At 37.9% G+C, this 16106-nt stretch overlaps 1 pseudogene across 1 annotated transcript in view; it reads right to left on the reverse strand.

Moving 5' to 3' along the window:
* Positions 1–1108: 1108 nt before the first annotated feature.
* LOC311590627 (methyl-CpG-binding domain protein 4-like) overlaps positions 1109–16106 on the reverse strand; it is a 202964-nt pseudogene continuing 187966 nt past the window's right edge. Inside the window, exon 2 of the transcript XR_014783584.1 lies at positions 1109–1119. The product of XR_014783584.1 is annotated as a methyl-CpG-binding domain protein 4-like (transcript). The remainder of the gene's footprint in view (positions 1120–16106) is intronic.

The raw sequence follows: 16106 nt of genomic DNA on the forward strand, positions 1-16106 counted from the left end.
TGCCAAAACTTCCAATGTGCTTGAATGTTGTGTGTATGTGTTCTGAATGCTGAATTCCCTGGGTCATAACCAGTGGAAATTCTCACTTATAAAGATGGCTTTTTTGATTTTTAATAATCAAAAAAGATAACTCATTGATTAAAAGTGCACGCTGCTCTTCAAGAGGACTCAAGTTCAAGTCCTAGCACCAATATTGGGAAACCCAAAAAACCATTTTCTGACTTGTGCAAGAATCTGCACACATAGGACACACACACACACACACACACACACACACACACACACACACACACACACTCAGCTTTTTGCTGCTTTGATTTTTCTTAGTGAAAATATTTGTGCTCTCAATGGACAAGAACTTACATTGTCTCTTAATGTGCTTACAGAGAGATGTGACTGTAAGACTCTGATGTGATTCCTACACTCTCACCAGGTCAGAATCAGTTTGCAGAGCTTGTGATAGATTTCTGAGACAAATCTCTAGAAAGTTCATTCAGAAGGTCTCGACAGGACCTGAGAATCTGAATTATGTACAATATTCAGGATGAATACTGATCCTAGAGGTCTCAGGACCATGTGGTGAGAACCACCTCAGTGAAGCAAGCCAGTCTGATTTCTCTCAGAGGCTGCACATACACTAGGGCAGCCATTACTTCTTCAGTGCTTTGTAGCGAGTGCCTTCCCATGCAGTTTCATTGTATCCTTCCAGCAATCCTAAGAGGTAGGCATGATTAGCCCTGATTTAAAGATGAGGACTCTACTAGGGCCAGTTCTGATTTTTCTCTTTTAATAGGCTGGGAGTTCTTTGAGACAAAATTCATATCATATTCAGTTTTGTACCCTCAACATATAGCCAAGTGTCTGGCAGGAAGTGCTTCCAGAGTGAACAAAAGGATTTCCTCCCAGTCTCATTGAAAGCTTGCAATCAAGCCGTTTTTTTTTTTTCAATTATTTTTTTAATTTATTAAAAAAGTTTATTTGCTTTACATCCCACCCTCCAGGTGCCACCCTCCCTCCCTTCTTTCCTCTATTCCCTCTCCCTAGTCCTCCTAGAGGGGGAGCCGTTCTCCCCTATCACCTGACTTCTGCCTATCAAGTCTTATCAGAACCACCTACATCCTCTTCCTCTACGGCATAGTAAGGCAACCCACCAGGGGGAAGTGATCAAAGTGCGGGTAACATAGTCCATTGTAGGAACAGCCCCTGCCATTCTATATGGAGACTGAGCTGCCTATAGGTTACATCTGAGTAGGAGGCCTAGGTCCTCTCCATGCATGGTCCTTGTTTGGTCCATCAATCCCCACCAGCCCCCTTAGGCCCAGATTTGTCAAGCCAGATTTTGAAGCAGGCTCCTTTACATCTTAGTTCAGGCCTTTTTCTACCTTTGGGTTTATATAGATGCATCTCTCTCTCTCTCTCTCTCTCTCTCTCTCTCTCTCTCTCTCCCTCTCCTCTCTCTTTCATCTCTCTCTCGCTCTCTCTCATCTATCATACATCTCTATCTGTCTCTCTATCATCTATTATCTATCTATCTATCTATCTATCTATCTATCTATCTATCTATCTATCATCTATCTATCTATCTATCATCTATCTATCTATCTATCATCTATCTATCTATCTATCTATCTATCTATCTATCTATCATCTATCTTCTTCTTTCTAAACTGTTCTCACACTTGAGAAAGGGAAGAAACATTTTTTTCTGTGTTTGCTCTAAAACTTAGATTTAAAAGCCCTTTAGACAAGGTGACTCGACTTTGATTTTATCTGTTACCCACAAAATACATGTATTATACATTTAGTTTTTTCTTTAAAATTTATTCATTTTAATTAAAATATAATTATTTCACTTTCCCCTACTCCCTTTTCTCATTCTAGTCCCTCCCATGTTAGGCATATATATATGTTAGTAATATATATATATATATATAATTTCAGGCTGGCCAGTTCATAGTGGAGAACCAATTAGGGGGCTCATTACTGTGTGTCTTATTCATCTTATTTCAGCAATCATTCAGTACCAGTAATTCTTTGCCCAGGGGGGCTGATGGTCTTCATTTTGCATGAATATTCTTGACAATAAAAGTGATTGCACAAGATACAATTATCAACTCATTGTCTTAGCTAAGGTTTAATTGTTGGAAGAAACACCTTGACCACAGCAACTATTGTAAAGCAAAACCTTTAATTGGGGCTGGCTTACAGTTCAGAGGTTTAGTCCATTAACATCATGGCAGGAAACATGGTGGCATGAAGACAGACACGGTACTAAAGAGGTAACTGAAAGTTCTACATCCAGATTTGCAGGCAACAGGAAGAGAGAGTGACATTTGGTGTGGTTTGAGGATTTGAAACCAAAAAACCCACCCTAGTGACACACTTCTTCCAACAAGGCCACACCCATTTTAACAAGGCTCCATGTCCTAATCCTTTTAAATAATGCAACTCCTTATGAGCCTTTGGGAGCCATTTTCAGTCAAATCACCACAGTCATCTTAATCATCAGTGGAAAAAGTTATGAATTTAATTTTTTGTTAAATATTAAAGATATTTTCTTCCTATTGTAAATACAGAAAAAGAAATGACCAGCATTCATTTTGTAGAACATAATTTAGACTACTGCAGACCTCCAAAGCTAAATATTTTATATCTTTGTAAATAACTCATCAAGCACCATAAACAGTTCTGCTTGTCTTTGTCTTTGATAAGGCTGAACATCTCCACTATGCTTTGGGAAATTGTCATATTCATTTTTAAGTTTAGATCCACTTTTGAGTTCTCATTCACTTTTAGTTGTACAGTCTTTCTGATCAATCTTTTAATGCAAACTTTTCCTTTCTTTGTTCCTTCCTTTCTGTCTTTCTTCTTTAATTATTTCCTCCTCTCTTTCCTTGGTGTCAACTCTTTTAGGGCATCATGCTTTTCCATTCAACATCTCTCTTCATATGTCTTGATAAATTTGTCCCTAGTTTCTCTGGCTACACATATGAAGTTTCTTGAATGGCACCAACATTTTTACACACTGTCTCTTTGATATCTCTTTGGAATCTGGGTATAAACCCTACAGTAGGGTCTTAGTCCTGGCTTTTCCAGATATTTTCAGTTAGTCAGTTCATGCCAAGTTATAACACTATGCAAACTGCTTTCCTGGAAATAAAACCCATTTTAGCTACTTTATGGTTATAATTTTTAAAAATGTGGTAAGTACATTGATTTGGCTTGAATGCAGGCAAAATTGATTGAGATTTGCATTTCAAAATTAGTTTTCAATAAAAAATGAAAGTTGATGTTCTATTGCAATGCTCAATCCTCTAATGCTCTAATTCAACTCAATAAACAACAATCTATCTCCCATTCAAATTATGCAAAGCGATTGTAGCAAGTTGACTTTGATTTTGCATTATTTGAAAGTTTTCACTATGGATATTTTACTCACATAAATGAGCTTTGTTCTAAACTTCACCAGCAAGATTGCTCATGTCTTTCACAAAAATGCAATTTTATTTCACTCTTTTTTTTTCAGTGTGCATCCTCTTATCTTATGTAAAATATCATGTGGTTTCATCCTTTTCAGACTAGGTGGCAACACAGCCCAGTAGTTTAAGGTGTGTGAACAAAATGTAATGGGGCTTGATGAATGACTGAGAAGTAGTGAAAGGAAGGATGTTGGTAGTCCATTCACAGACAGTGCCCTGCAGATTTTCACCAATGGTGACTGGATGCATGGACTGAAGAGTCAGCAACGAATTTTTTGCTTTATAAAAATACTTTGATTTCGGTTAATATTCTGTCTTTGAAATCTGAACAATATTGCTGAGAGTTGATACCATTTAACTATAGCAAATGAACCTCCTGCTTGTCAAGCTCAGGTAAAACAAGAATGACAATAGCTGGAAGATATTTATCTCCCATGTCAAAATGAGTGAGATTTGCCTAATTCCAGGGTCACCTTAATGAAAATAGCATCCAAAATATCATCCTTCAAGTACTGTCTACTAATATTTTTAAATTTCATTTATTGATGTTGTGATTTGGGAGCTGTTGGTATTTAGATTTTGGGAGGGTGGATGTGGTAAAAATGGTAATGGAATATATATTTTATGAAAACAAGGTGGAAATATTTGAGATTATAATGGAATCCATATGTTTGTATGTTAACCAAAATATTAATTAAAAATAAAGCAACTAGCACCATACAGAGAAGCAGCATACTTTGTACTGTGACAATAGGATGAGCCCTAAAGGTATTTCAGGAATGTGTCAGACCTCAAGTACCCTAGGTAAGAGACACCATGATTGATACATGTCAGGTATAGTAGGTATGCAATTTTTTGTGCATTTCTTTTAAATGGAGCAGAAATAGAGAACAGGAAACAAAGCCAAACTAACAAGCAAACAATAAACAACACACACACACACACACACACACACACACACACACACACACACACACACACATAAAACAAAAACAAAAACAAAACCAGAAACAAAACCCCAAACTAAACCAAACAGGAAAAAAATTCCAAAAGCAAATATGAGATTTTTTTTGGACAGTGAAATCTCCTTGTTCTGGTGATGAGGGGACGATCTGGTGACCTTCCACTTTCTTATTTTGTTTTAGAATTGTAAAGCCTTTGTTAGGTAGCAGAGAGGACATCATTGCCATTAAAGTAAGAGCTAAGTTCTTGAGATTCAGAGATATCAAGTAATTGACCAGAGTCCTGAGGGCTCTGCCCCAAGCCTAATGCTCTGCCAATTTTGGTGCTGTCTTGCTTTGCAGAGAGAGCTTAGACTCCCCATTAGGGATGAGTTTCCTTTTGGGTGCTTCAGAAAGCCTTTCTTAGGAGATTGGCACAATCTATATTTATCATGTAAGAGTCACTCCAAAGAGACACACCAAAATCCCAGTTAGAAAACACAGTGTCAGCTAGGCAGTGGTGGCACATGTCTTTAATCCCAGCACTTGGGAGGCAGAGGTAGACAGATATCTATGAGTTCAAGGCCAGCCTTGTGATAACTTGTCTCAATAAATAAATAAAAAACAACAACAACAAAAACCCCCAAAACTCAGGTGCTCTGGTGGTCCCCCTGAGCCTCATGCCTTGAATAGAACTTTCACCCACTTTGAGGTGCCTGACTGGTGCTCTGAGGACTGATTCCTCCCAACCCAGCTCTACTAAAGCAGACACATGACAGCCTCAGAGCTTGTTGTGAGTAAGCTGTCCACTCTGCTTTCTCAGTTTGCTTCATCTCCTCTCTCATTTTAAAAGTTGTAATTCCCTCCTACTCATGCCCTTTTTCCTAGCTTTATGTATTTTACTTCTTTTATGTAGCTAAAAATCAATATTTGACTACCCACTTGTCAAGCTGTGAATTCACTTTTATTTCCAATTTTTCTGTCCCTGTAGGATATTTTAAGTGGTCTAATTTTTTTCTGGAATAAGTGCACACATAGCTGTTCCAAGTGCTGCATGTGCAGCACTTGGGCCAATGTTCCCCATGTCCTGCTCTTTAGAATTACATACTGTGTATGCTGGGCAGACCAGTTGGAAATTGGCCAATTAAAATGTCTTGTTGGCGAGATGTTGAAATGTGAATCATTAGCAGGATTGTTGATCTTTTGAACCCTATCCCCTCTAAAAGCTGATTAGAAGGCTATTTTTGTTCTGCCTTGCCTTCATTTAGGCAGATATTTCATGCTTCTGAAGTTGTGATAATTTAGTATGTCTAGCTAATGAATCTGTCAGCATATTAGAGCAAAGTTGAAGAGAGAAGGTTATGTCAAGTGTTTGTAGCTAGATAACTAACAGTAAGATGCTCTTTGAGTCAAACAGAGACACAGTGGCTATTGTAAACAGTCTTCTCAAGAAAAGTTTGCACAGTTCCTTCTACACACAAATATAACCTACTGGAGACCCAAATTCTGCATTAATCTGGCACTATATTTTGTGCTGAGATTCCCTCCTGCAACCCACAGGGCATTCCTCTAAATGAAAAGTAGACTCTCTGTGAAAAATAAGTATTGTTTTCCCTCCAGATAGGTGTGGGCAAAGGCAGGCCAATTCTGTTGGTAGTCTCATTGCATGTATAGCCTTGAGTATCAGCAATTTGTGAGCAATATAACTTATTTAGCTGCCTCAAAAAGACAAATTGTGTACTTGGGTCACAGTTGGGATTCTGCAAGTGTTGCCTGACTAATGATGTAGTTTGTTTCTGGGGCTGAGTTTTGAGAGGTATTTTCTTAGCAGGGAATTGCGATCTTAAACATTATTGCAGATATTAATACATGTTCCAGGAAGCTAGGCCACTTTAGCACACAATTGAAACAGTGGGTAGACAAAAATTTCATTTTTGACAATCTGTTTTGAATAGTGATGGTCAGAGTCTGATGTCAGATGAACTATAAATCTTTGTGGCACTCATCTCCTCTTCAAGGTCAACAGACAACATGTCCCGGGAAGAAAGGGTGAAAATTTATAGTCTCAGGCAGATTTTTCTTGAATAAATGTTCACTGTCTTGCACCGATCTCTAGATACAAGTAAAAAGAGTCTATAAGGATACTGGTGTTAAAACTGCTGAGTCATTAGGGTAAATTTAGACTCTGTAATATGGATAATAAGGTCCATCACAATCTGGCATCTCAGTTTGCAGCCTTCTCTTGTGTATTTTGCCCACTCACACACTTATTAAGTCCTTCCTATGCTGTCTGCTTTTCAAGTCCTCAAACAAGCATTGAATTTGCTGCACAAAGCAGGTTCAGGACAGGCATCACTTCCTTAGATCATGTTCACATCCTCAAATAAGAACTAGTCTATCAATTTCAACATCTTAAATATCAAAAGATTTCTTATGTAACCGATTAAAATGTATAATTGCTTATGTATTTATCTCTGTCATTTTTGTTTCAAGGTGGAATACTAAAACAAGTTTTTGCCTATAGTTCTATTCCTTACAGAGTCTGAACACTGAGAGATCACTCCTAAGCAAAAAGGCATAGCTCCTGGTTGTCAGGGCACAGAAAAGGGAGTGCTGAGAAAAAAGTGTGGTCTCCAGTGCTACATTAATCTGTTTTTAAAACTACTCCCTTAATAGGGCTTACTGTCTCACAAAATTAACATGACAAGTAATAATATGCTTAAGCATGACATTAATAAGTTCTCAGAGAAATCCTAACTTCCTTGATATGGTTATTGTAGAAGGACATGGCTCCCTGTGCTCACAGCTAAGCATTAGAGAAACCAGGAACTTTATACACCCAGGCTTTTCTCCTCAAAAGAAGGGGTGTGCATAACTGTTTTCCATCCAGAAGACTGGGAGTAGGTGTGGTTTAACATGGTGATCTTCTACTATTATGTAAAGCCAGGTTTCACCTGAATCTCCAAGATTCCTGAGCATTGTTTCTCAGTCAGCAGAACCCATTCTTATGAGGCTCCATGCAAAATAGCTTTACTATTATGCTTGTTACAAACCATTTCTTCCTGGGCCTTCATTCTGATCATTGTTTCCAAGTCATTATAACCCATTTTTAAGGTAGAGCTATTCCCAGTTTTCTGAGAAAGCACCAGATTGATTTCCAAAGTGTTTGTACAAGTTTGCACACCTACCAGCAATGGAAGAGTGCTCTTTTTTCTCTGTATCCTTGACTATATGTGCTGTCACTTGAGTTTCTGATCTTAGCCAGTCTAACAGGTACAAGATGGAATCTCAGAGACATTTTTATTTGCATTTACACAATGACTAAGGACATTGAATATTTTTTACAATTATTTATTCATTCATTATATAAATCCATTTATTTAAAGGATATAGTTCATTGGTTCTAACTATATTCACAGGCTGTACAATAAACACCACGTGATTTTTAGAATATTATTGTCATCAAATGAAGAAACCCTGTGGCCATTAATCACTTTTTTAAATTAATTTATTCTTGTTACATCTCAATCGTTATCCCATCCCTTGTATCCTCCCATTCTTCCCTCCCTCCCATTTTCCCCTTATTCCCCTCCCTTGTGACTATTCCTGCGGCCATTAATCACTTTTATTTCCCTCCAAAACCTAACTTATCTGTCAAAGTCTAAGCTACAATATATGGATTCTGGAGGGACACATGCTCTCACACACACCACAAATTCACTTCTTTAAGTGCTTCTCTGCCATTTAAGATTTCTCTGTTGAGAATTTTATTTTATCTCTGTGACTCCCTTTTAAATTGCATTATTTTGTCTTTTGGTTTACATGGTATGGATATGGATATATATATTAGCCCTTGTTGGATGTAGAGTTATTGAAGATCTTTTCCCAATCTGTAGACTGTTGTTTGTTCTATTGACAATGTCCTTTGCCTCCCAGAAGCTTTCAGTTTCAAGAGGTCCCATTTATTGATTATTGATCTTAGAACTTGGGCTGTTGTGCTGTTCCACTATACAACAAAGACATTGGTTCAACTATGTTCATAGCAGATTTAATTTTAGTAGCCAGAATCTGGAAACAACCTAGATGTCCTTCAACCAAAGAATGGATAAAACAAACAAACAAACAAACAAACATATACTGTGGTACATTTACATGATAGAATACTACTTAGCTATGAAAAACAAGAAAATCATGACACTTGCAGGCAAATGGATGGAATTAGAAAAGATCATCCTGAGTGAGGTGACCCAGATGAGAAAGCATACATGGAATGCAGTCATTTATAAGTGGGTTTTTAGCTATATTTTACAGGATAAACATAGTTCAATGCACAAATCCAAAGAAGATAAGTAACAAGGAGGGTCTAAGGGAGGATACTTAAATTTCACTTAGAAAGGGAAATAGAATAGATAGGTATTTTTTGAAGAGAGGGAACAAGATAGGAGAAATAAGGACAGAAATTAGACCTGGGGAGAGCAGAGCCTTGCAGAGAAAAGAGAAACTGTGGGTGGAGGCATGTCTGTGACAAGCTGGAGACCTAAGTCAGAATAAGCCTTTGGGAGGATATGACGAGGACTCTAGCTAAGACTCCTAGTATCAGGGGTTATGGAAACTGAAGAGGACAGCCTCTAACTAGATAAGACTCCTAGAGGAGGGAGGAAACTACCACCAAAACTTTGATTCAAAACTTTTTTTGCCTACAAGAAGTGCAGGGATAAAGATAATTAGATAAAGCATAGATTAAGGGTACATTCAACCAATGTCTGGCTCAATGCAAGAAGAGTGCCAATCTCTGACACTATTAATCATACTCTGCTATGCTTGCATATTGGGACCTCACAGAGTTGTCCTCTGAGAGGCTCCACACAGTAGCAATTGGAGGCAGATGCTGCTACTCACAGCCAAACATTGGGCAAAGTGTAGGTAGCCTTGGGGAAAAGTGGGTAGAAGGATAAAAGTGCCTAGAGTTCACAGAGCTCCACAAGAAGACAACAGCGCCTAATAACATGGGCCCAGAGGAACTAATGGAGTCAGAAGCACTAACCAAGGACCACGCATGGCTTGAACTAGGTCCTCTAAATAGATGTAGCTGATAGGCAGCTCAGCCTTAATGTGGGCCTCTAGTAAAGGGATTGATGATTATCTCTGACATGGACTTAGTTGCTTGCTTTTTGATCACTTCTCACAGGTGGGACTGCCTTGACAGGCCACAAAGGATGAGGATGAGCTTAGTCCTCATGTGACTTGATGAGCTGGGGTGAGTGGGTATAGGGCTCCCATTTTCTGAGGAATAGGGGAAGGGTATGGGAACAGGAGGACTATGCCTGGGATGTAAAGTGAATAGATAAGTAAAATTTTAAAAACTCATTCTTATTGCAGAGGTCACAGGTACTTTGTAAAAGACTCGTGCTTTGGAGTAGTCATGCCTTAAACTTCGTTCTGATAATTATCATGGGGAAACTTTTTTTTAAAGTTATACTGTGCTTAAGTATGCAAGCAAATAAACATATAAACAAATTGCTTGGGATCCAACTCCAGAACACTGAACCAGCCCAGTTAACTGAGTTGTGCTAAACTGGGTGTCTGCTTGCCTCTCTTATTTCATTTAAATGTTGGCCATAGAGTTTGCAGGGACCCCGACAGGCTTACATGAAAATATCTTCGAAGACATGTTTATTGCAAGGAGAAGGGAGTAAAGTATCTACACATTGGTTTAGCTGTAGGTCTTCCTTGTGAAAATGTCACAACACATGACCTTTGCACAGCACAAGTTGATAGTGTACATCAAGGATGTTGGGCTGGGGAGATGGCTCAGTGGGTATGCACACTTGTTATGAAATCCTGAAGACCTGAACGTAGATCTCCAACTTTCATATAAAAATGCCAGCTATATCTATTACCATAGCTTTTTTTTGAAGATCAGAGACATGATTATTAATAGGCTTGATAGCCAATCACCTAACTCCAGGTTCAGTGAGAGAAGTTTCCCCAATTGAATAAAGGCATGACTGATAGAGCAAGATATCCAACATCATTGTCTAGGTTCTATGCACATATGGGCTCATCGGCCTCTACATACATGTGCACATACACCATACACACAGATGCTATCTCTCCCATACATGAAGCCAAGAATGAATCATGCCATTGGTCTCACCAATTTTACTTCTGAAGATACATAGTTTGCATTAGGTGATAGCCATTACCTATTATGATTATTATATAAATCAATGTCAATGTCCAATATTAAAGAAAATTTTTGCAGTAAGAGGTAGGTGTACCCACAAGATTAAATTTGAGACAGCTATTGTAAATAATGCTTTTGAAAAAACTTAATGGCAAACCTGATGATTATGTACACACTGGTTCTACTTTTATTATAAAGATGAAAGGCCATAGTAAAAAATGATGAGACTGTTTAGTAATTTATTATAGACATGTTATGTTTTGGTGATTTGCTAAGGGATTGACATGCACTATCATAAAATCAATATTTACTAATTTGAGTTAGCATATAAAGTACTAGTTTAATTACAGCATTTTTGTAGATAATTTGATCTTATTCACCCTCCTCCACTGACTTCTTCCCTGGACTGTATTTCCATCTTGTTGATATTCCCTTATCGCTTCTGTGCCATGACCCCTGACTGGGAGAATATGCTGCACCACAAGTTCATAGCCCCAGATCATAGGTTAAGGGTCTCTCGTATTACACCATGACAGGTGATAAAATCCTAAGGAAAACCACTTTAGGGGCACTGCTGGCCAAGGAGGAAAGACTTAGCAGAATTTTGAAAGAAAAGAACGGCTAAGGAAAAAAAGCTGCATGAAGGGCAACAGAAGTAGGTGAAGGGCAGGATCACAGAAGTAATAACTCATGTAATTTGTGTAAATCAAGTTATGGACAGTCATTACATACTCATTCCATATCATTAAAGGTCAAATGCAAAGTAACTTCAGTTGGCATAAAGACTGTTACCTGAGTCTCAGATTCATTGCTCATCTATGAAATATCCTGTTAGAGGAATACAGCATCCCTTTAGGAAATCTGAAGGTTTCCAAAGACTAGAAAATCCAGAGAGAGTTTGAGCACACGTTAGCCAGTTCCTAAGTATTAGGATAGATAATCTGGTACTTTTTAAAAAATAAAACTGGAATTTAACTTTTGTTCTAAATTCCACGTTGATACACAGGTAAAGATATCTAATGTCATTATCACTAATCACTACTTCAAACTTATAAATTATGAAACAATTGGAAATTGGACCATTATTTATTAATTAATCTTGGTCAGGGTCTACACCAGGGTCTACCAGCTCATGCTTTTATCTCTCATGTCCCTATTTCAGATTTGAGTAAAAACATTCTTTCTTGGTACCAGAAGTGTACAGAACATGGTTCTGCTATTTCTACATCCTGAAGAAAGGTTAAAGCATTGATTCTGGGGCTTGGAGTATCATGTAGTGGTACAATGATTTTCTACCATGCAGAAATGCATGGATTCAACCTCTAGCACACAACACACACACACACACACACACACACACACACACACACACACACACACACACAGAGAGAGAGAGAGAGAGAGAGAGAGAGAGAGAGAGAGAGAGAGAGAGATTAGGTTTGGCCCCCATAGACTCATGTATTTGAATGTTTGGCACATAGGGAGTGGCACCATTAGGAGATATGTCCTTATTGGAATAGATGTGGCTTTGTTAGAGGAAGTTTGTTTGTCAAAGTAGAGATGGAACTTTGAGGTCTTAAATGGTCAAGCTGTACCCAATGTGAAACAAATTCAATTTTCTCCTTCAGATGAAGATGTAGAACTCTCAGCTCTGTCTCTAGCACTGTTCTGATCTGCATGCTGCCATGCTGTCTGCCATGATGATAATAACTAAACCTTTGAAACTATAAGCCAGCATCAATTAATGTTTCTCTTTATAAGAGTTGTCTTGGTCATGGTGTCTCGTCCCAGCAATGAAACCCTAAGACACACTCCAAAACCCAAGTCAATTTCTAAGACTGGCTGTCCTGCCAATGAACTGAAACCATAAGCAAAATACTTTCTGCATCAGTTTTCCTTACCTTTCTAGTGGAACAAAATATATCATGCAGTAACCTTAAGAGGATCAAACAAAACAACACACAGTTTTTAGGCACACAATACACACTGAATTTTTCTTTATAGAGACTTATGTAATAGAGTCTTTAGTGTATATTCATCTATCTGTGTTTTTGTTTCTTGCTTTTTTTCAACACAAGTCATCAAACCCAGGGCTCTGTACATGCTAGAGAAGCTCTGCAATTAAGCTACATCCTTAGTCCTCTTTGTCTGCTTTTAATAGCATTGTCACATCAAATTAAATATAAGAAAAATTTCATTTATTCTTGTAACATTTGAATGAATTCTAGGTTAGACAGGTAAATGTAGTTACTCAGTAAGTTCACTGATTTTAATGGACATATTTCAAGGTTATTGGAGACAGCTGTGGAGCTGAGCCTGAGTTAAGGACTGAAGAAATAGCAGCTGTCTTGTAAAGGGTAGAAGTGAGGAGAGAAGTCTTATGTATAGGCTAGTCACAACTGTAGGACTCTCAGTTGTGCATAGACTGTGTTTGAAGCTAACACTTGTAATCTCTGTATATCAATAATATACCAAGCACTGCTGGGGATTGTAGAGGGTTAGAACATAATGCATGAGTGATGGGTAGTCTAACCCTACTGTGTATGCCAATGGTGAACCCTATGCATCATGTTAAATGTTAACTATGTTTAAACCTAGAAAATTAGTTCCTAATAGCTGAGTTTGCAAAAGCTCATTGTTGTCTCACTTGGGTTGGGTTCCAACAGAAACAGGATTTTAGGTGCTGTTACAGCAGAAGTATACTCTAGAGTGTAGGAAGAGCTGAGGCAAAGACTAGGACACAAGAAGCACAGAGTAGACCAGAGCATGGCCATGGAGAGTTGCATAAAGTCAGATTGTTTATAGTCTTTGTATATGTTTATTTATTCTGGGTCCTGTAGTAAGAACATAATGCACAAAGTGAAATATTGACTCATATATCTCCTTTTCATTTGTCCTTTCTCTTCTCTCAAGTTTATGCTTTCCTGGCACAAAGACTGGTTGTAATTCTCCTCTAACAGGAGGCATTTGAAAACTGACAAGAAGGGGTGCAAAGACTGTATAATCAAAAGCAATAAAAAGATTCATTTGAATGGGTATCTAATTCAGAATTCTCAAAGAGCACTCTTCTACAAATATTGACTGAAAAATGTGTGGTTCCTCCAGCAGAATGAGTGATGGTCGTTGTCCTATCTGCCCCCCTCTATCACTTAAGTTCAGTTCACTCATATGGACTGACTATTTTAAATCTACCCCCTTTTTTTCTTTTATCAGAACCATTTTCTCTTTAAGTAGGACAAAAGAATTTAAGTTTACAGTCTCCACAAACAGTATGAAAACCTTTTAAATTACACAACACTGGCAGATTTTCACCTCTTCCTTTAAACACAATAATATACTGTCCCTGTGGTGCACATAAAGATTCCTTACAGACAATAAAACTGTTCCTTGGCACAGACAGGGGCAAGACACACCACATCATTGCATGTGCTTGCTCAGAGAACAGTCTCATGGAACAGAAAGCCCATACCCCCTGTTCCTTATATCACATAGCATCTTTAATGTTGTTCTTCCTAATGTTTTTCTTCTGAAAAGTGCAATTTAGTTGCTATTGCTTCCTAAGTGGACCAGTGATTTTAAATTGTGTAGATCAGGCAAGATGTAAGGGGTTCAGGGGAGATGCTTTTAAAAGAAAAAAAAATAGAAAGAGATGATGAAATGGCCTACCCACTTCTGAGAGAATCATTAACAAGGATCCAAACAAGAAGCCTCTTTGCTTCAGGGGTGAACCAAACGTTTCTTTCACATGATACTTTCTAGTGGCAGCTTGTACTTTCTCTGCTGGTTACATGTAAGATTTTACATATGAGATTGAATTGCTGAAGCAAGAGGACTTGGTAAAACAAACGGAGGAAACTAATATATTCTTTGCCACAGACTATTACTTATATTATATTATACTTGACCATTTCCAATGGTATGTCATGTCACAAAGTATGGTAGTCTACATTCTGGAAGATGTTTTTCTCTATTTTCTCTTGATTGTAAGGGACAATGTAAACATGTGAGGGACAGAGGAAAGGTAGAGTGCTAATTATCCTCATGGGACTAGAAGGGCAACTGAGGCACAGAATATGAATAGGTAAATGATGATATGGGCCTATAAATTAGATTTTCTTTTTTAGACTTTCTTTGTTTTAAATTGTGTGTGTGTGTGTGTGTGTGTGTGTGTGTGTGTGTGTGTGTGTGTAGTGCAGATGGGTATAGGTACAACAGAAGCCATGAAGGGTGTTGGATTCCCTAGCACTGGACTTACAAGTGGTTGTGTGCCACTTGGAATAAGTGGTGGAACTGAACTCAGGTCCTCTGCAGGAGTAGCCAGCACTCTAATCCTCACACCATCTCTCTAATCACAACGTTGACTTTTGTTTTCAGTTCAATCTTCCTTTGTCATGTGTTTGTTGATCCAGTGGCCCTTCCCCAAGTCTTCTGAGAAACCTATCCTACTCTAGACCCAAACATGGTCCTGTGCAATTCACTGTGTAAGCCATGAAAATTGTAAAGTATTGTGGATTCTTATTTCCTCATTCTTATTACTTAACTAATGCTGATTTCACCATGCATCCCAGGATAAGGCACAACAATGCTGCCTGGAACAAGCATTTAACAGGAAATTTATTTTTACTAACTTTTGTTATTTGGTGAAAATGTGCAACTTCACATTGAACAAAATGGTATATGGAAGTATGTTTCCCCTGTCACTTTGACTCAGAACTTTCATCAACAAAATGGAATACGTAAGTTTTTCCTGGCCTACTAAATAATAATAAAAAAATCATCTAGTTTATGATCTGTAGTCTTTGTTGTACATTAAGTATTTCTTGGAATATGAAGAAAATTGTAGGCATCAGGAAGTATGGGTTCATTTTTGGGTCATAAGTAGAGACTCTTACACAAGAGAATGTGATTCAGTTGCCCAAAGGTAGCCACATTTAGGCATAAAGTAGTCACAGTGAAAGCAAGTAAAAGCTCAGCCTCCCAACTTCCTTGTTGGTGTCCAGTCAGATATCCAGGTTCTCCCGTCATTTTTCCTCTTTGCTAAATGCTTCACTGCTTCTACTCTACTGTAAATAAGAAGAGATAGACATTGAGTTAAATTATTTATATATTAGTTTCTCATTTTGAGCATATAATATGTCCAAACTGTCTATGATTCAACAGAGGTTCAAGTCTGTAGAAGATATGAGCATCTATCTTTTTGTATTTTAGAATATATTTAGAATGCTGTGAATTCTTGATAAGAGATTAAGAACTCAAATAGTTGATTGCAAAGGACCTTTGAAATATGGTAATATGTGTTACATTTGTTCTATGATTATTAATATATAGATGAGAAAGCTACAACCTGTCTGGAGTTTCTCACTATCATGACAAGGTTGCAGTTACTGACACTCGATAGTGCTAACACAATACCCTATTATGCTAGATGCTAGAAACCCAGCTTCCTGATCATAAAAGTTCTGCCTACACAATAGTCTCTGTGTGAACTGTGAAAGATCC

The sequence above is a fragment of the Acomys minous genome, assembly GCF_964271855.1.
Source record: "Acomys minous genome assembly, chromosome: 19".
Taxonomy (NCBI): Eukaryota; Metazoa; Chordata; class Mammalia; order Rodentia; family Muridae; genus Acomys; species Acomys minous.